A 4,810-nucleotide genomic window follows, 5' to 3' on the forward strand; every position below is an offset into this window, starting at 1 on the left:
GGCACTCTATGTATAGAGTGCTATATCCCCAGCCCTTTTTATTTTTTATTTTGAGACAGTGTCTCCATAAGTTACTTAGGGCCTTGCTAAGTTGCTGAGACTGCCCTTGAACTTGTGATCCTCCTGCCTCAGCCTCCTGAGTTCCTGGGATTACAGGTGTGTGCCACTATGCCCTGCTTACACCAGCATTTAAAAAGGAAGAAATACTAATACTAACAATAAAGGTATAAAGACTTTGGTAGTAAAAACAACCATAGTTTGGAGCTGAGTTGACATGAGAGAAAATCCTAGGCAAATGACTTGTTAGCTACATTGCTTCTGAAAGTCAACTCAAGAGTTGATTTTCTCATCTCTAAAATTGGAAAAATAAGACCTACCTACTAAAGTTATCAAGGAGTCATTGATAATGCCTGGCCCACTATATATATTTTAAGATTTCAACTTAACATTCATTGCATACTCTGTAGGAAGCTGCTGAGCCCTCCAACTACAAAGCTTGTTAACACAAAATATCACCTTCAAGGATTGCAGAGATATACCAGCTGTGTAAAAACAATGTCACAGAAACATGTAGGAGAGGATAGTAATTTGGGTGAAAAAAAGGCACTACTGGGCTTGGGATGTATATTTCACATAATCAGAAAGTTCTGAAGCTTGAAAATTTGGTCAACATAAAAATCTTGTATTTCTCCTAATAATTCTGGCCCTTGGTCAGCATGCCTTTAGCCATTTCTTTAACCTCTGCCTCTGTTTTGGCCACTGTATACATTTTCCCACAGAGATGACATCTTGTCTTTCTGATTCCTGCTACTTAACTCTTCTGAGGGAGCATTTTAGCAGAGCTATTTCAAAAGCATGAAAAGTTCAACCCAAGCTCTTTTTTTTTTACTTTTTATTTTGAAACAGGGTCTCATTAAGTCTTTAGGACCTCACAAATTGGCTGAGGCTGACCTTGAACTTGTGATCTTCCTGCTTCTTCAGCCTCCTGAGTTGCTGGGATTATAGGCATGCACCACCACACCTGGCTGACATTTAGTCTTGACAAAGTTTTGCAACAATTATAGACTGGTTGGTTTTTGGAGGCATTATAATTGGTACTATCTTTTAAGAAGACAGTGTTGGTTATATAATACATAATTTTTTTAAAATGTACTTATTCCTTGGCCCTACAATTTCACTATTAGTGAGCATCTTAAGTTTTGTGCCTCTGAGTAACTTGTTTTCCTCTAGTTTGTCCTGTGTCAAATTCAAGTTCATATTTAGCATTATATTACCCAGAGTGGGAAATACAGGTGCTCAGCTAGGCAGTCCATATTTTTAAGGGATAATGGAGCAAGTGGAAAACACCAGAAGATGATATATTGTGGGTTGTCAGAAATTGTGGATGGAACAGGAAATAATTATTGGTAAATTCCACTGAGGGTTGGGAAAGTAGAAAAATTCTTTTTATAAGAAGTAAACTTTGGCCAGGTGTGGTGGCAGACAGCTGTAATCCCAGCAACTCGGGAGGCTGAGGCAGGAGGATTATAAATTCAAGGCCAGCCTCAGCAACTTAAAGAGACCTTGTCTCAAAATAAAAACTAATAGTAAAGGGTTGGGGATGTGGCTCATTGGTTAAGCATCCCTAGGTTCAACCCCTGGTACCAATAACAACAACAACAACAACAATGATAAAAAAAAAAAAAACCCAAAGCAAAAACCAAAAAAAACCTGAAAGGGCAAGATTTGAATTGATGATTATACAAAGGTAGAGTAGAATGAGCCAAAAAAAGGAGGTGAAAGGAAGCAGCAGAAAAGTTAGGTGACTACTTTTTAAATTTGTTCTAATTAGTTATACATGGTGGTAGAGCGCATTTTGACATATCATACATAAATGGAGTATAACTTCTCATTCTTCTGGTTGTACATGATATAGAATTACACCTATCCTGTGATCATATATGCACATAGGGTAATAATGCTTGTTTCATTTTACTGTCCTTGGTACTCCCATATCCTCTTTCCTCCTTTCCCTCCCCTCTGTCTAATCCAAAGCACCTATATTCTTCCCTAGCCCCACCCACTTACTATGAATTAGCATCCAAATATCACAGAGAACATTTGGCTTTTTGTTTTGGGGGATTGGCTTATTTTGCTTAGCATGATATTCTCCATTTCTATCCATTTACTGGCAAATGCCATAATTTCATTCTTCTTTAAGGCTGAGTAATATTCCATTGTGTATATATACCACATTTTCTTTATCCATTCATTTGTTGAAGGGCACCTAGGTTGGTTCCATAGTTCGGCTATTGTGAGTGGAGCTGCTATAAAAATTGATGTGGCTTCGAAGGTGAATGCTTCTATAAGCCCGAACCTATCACACTTATTGACTTATGGGAATAATGAAGTAAATTTGACCATTCTAGAAAACTATCCACTTTACTTTTCTTTGAATACGTAAATATTTAAATTAGAATCCCAAGTTTAGTGTGTCCCCACTTCAACCTTTGATTTCTCATCCTCTTTTACATGATACAGCCCCTAACCATATTTCCTCTAAATAAGTGGTCCCCAAATCCACTTATTGTTTAAACTGAGAGCTTGTAAGTCCTCACGTTCTGTCTACTCCATTGGCAAGAGTTGTTGGTTCCCCCTGGAAGTGCACACCCAGCACATCTACCTTTGATGTCCACTGTCGCACCTGTAACTCCCACCTGCCTTATTATAAGAGCTTCCTTATTCGTTGCCCTGCTTTGACGCCTGCCAGGATGATCTTTTTAAAAGGTCAATCGGCTTGTGTCACTCCCTGGCAAAAGCACTCCAGCTGCTTTCCACTGCACTTGGATCAGAGCTGGGATTCCATCTCAGCCTTCTCCATCCCCACCGGCTTTCTGTTTTGGAACAAAGCTCACTCTTATCTGGCATGTAATATGTCAGGAAGTGCATGTAGGCAAACTCATCAATCACAAGAAGAGCATGAGGGGAAAATGCTGTTTGACAAAAACAATCACTGTTTTTGTTTTGGGTACCAGGGATTGAACCCAGGGGTGCTTTATTGGATTTAGAAAATGACAAACCTCAAAATAATGTGGCCTGGGGAGAGGGGATGAGGGAGAACGCAATACACTGATCCTTTCCCTATCCATCAGGTCTGGAATGACATTGATCCTTCCCAAAACAAGTCTTTCCCCAGACCCTCCATCCGGCCCAGTAAAGACTAATCCTAGATACTGACCACTTACTCCAAGTACCCCCCCATCTTGCCCAGTAAGAACAGATCTCAAATCTCTGAGTGCCCAAACTGACAGACTCATTAATTAAGTCCCCTCTAATGGGTAACCTATATATGCATAGACGTCCCCTTTGACGGGTGGCTCATTTTCCACCAGGAAAGTGGGTCCAGCAGAGGCGTCACTCTGCTCTCGAATAAAAGCTGTGCTGACCTGTGAAGTTTGTGTCCGACCTGGTCCCTTTTGTGCAAAAATGCTTAACCAGTGATCCACATCCCCAGCCCTTTTCAGTTTTTAATTTTGAGACAGGGCCTTGCTAAATTTCTGGCTTTGAACTTGTGATCCTCCTGCCTCAGCCTCCTGAGCTGCTGGGATTATAGGCATATGCCACTGTGCCCAGCACAATCATTGTTTTCTTATGATTTGTTGGACTGAAAAACATCTTGTGATTAGGCAATTACGATCAGGCACATCATCTGGTCCCAAACCTCCACCTAGGAGAAGGTGCCCACCAGTCTGAAATCACCCATGTCCTATAAGAACAAATCAGCTTCCTGGCAAGATGGTCCTTTTGGATGATGTAGGTCACCATTTTTCTATCTGATGGTGCTTAATGAAGTTCTGTCTCTACCACTGCTTTGCCTCTGGACTGATTGACTTCCCTTGTGTGGTGAGCAGACCGAGCCTCGAACCTGTACGAGGCAACATTTGTGTTAAATTTCCTGATAGTCCTGTTCTGTGAAAGTTTTTTCTCCTGATGCTTTCATGTGGACTGTAAGACACACGTCAGTGAATGCCTGAAGCCCTGAAGAATTTTGTGGCTATGCCAAAACATTTCCTACCACGGTTCCAAACCAAACATTTTCCCAACGATTAACACCAAAGTAAAACATTTCGCATGATGTGTAAGAAAACAATCAGTCTACATTATAAGATTTTGAGGAAATTTTTTTTTTTTTAAAAATGCCCTCTCCAAGGGGTGAGATTAGGAATGATGACCTTTTCTCTTCTGTCTCCTTTATAATTTTTTTATACTTCCCAAATTCTTAACATAATTTAAAAAAGGAACCTCAAAAAGCTGCCTGTAGTAGATTAAAAGGGTATCACAGTGTGTTCAGTGTTTTTTTTTTAAATAAGAAAAAGATAGGGACTTATAAAGTGCTAACCTTTGTCTGTGGAGACAGTGAGGTCTATGATATGGTACAGGGGGGCTGGAGAGTGGAAGTTTCATCAATTCATCAGACTTCTAGCAATGCCTAAGCAAGAGACAGTTATAGGAACACATGGATTAAGGCGATGACTTCATCATTAGGAAAAGTGAAACCATCTGTTAGCACAAAGGAAATGAAGAAGGCTTCCAAGTAATGGGACGATAACAGGCATATTAACAAAATTGGCACTGAGGAAAGACATCTGAAAGAGATCTTCTCAGCCTCCTGTGACCGAGAATTTGGCATGAAACACTCACAAGGAAGAGGCCAGATTCTCCGTTTCTTAATGTGAGGACCTCTCTTTAATGTAACAGGTTTTTCAGGGCCTTCTCTAAAATATATTAACTAAAATTTAAGAAACTACTGATTAAGAAAACAGGCAATGAT

This window comes from Ictidomys tridecemlineatus, chromosome 9, assembly GCF_052094955.1.
Source record: "Ictidomys tridecemlineatus isolate mIctTri1 chromosome 9, mIctTri1.hap1, whole genome shotgun sequence".
Classification (NCBI taxonomy): Eukaryota; Metazoa; Chordata; class Mammalia; order Rodentia; family Sciuridae; genus Ictidomys; species Ictidomys tridecemlineatus.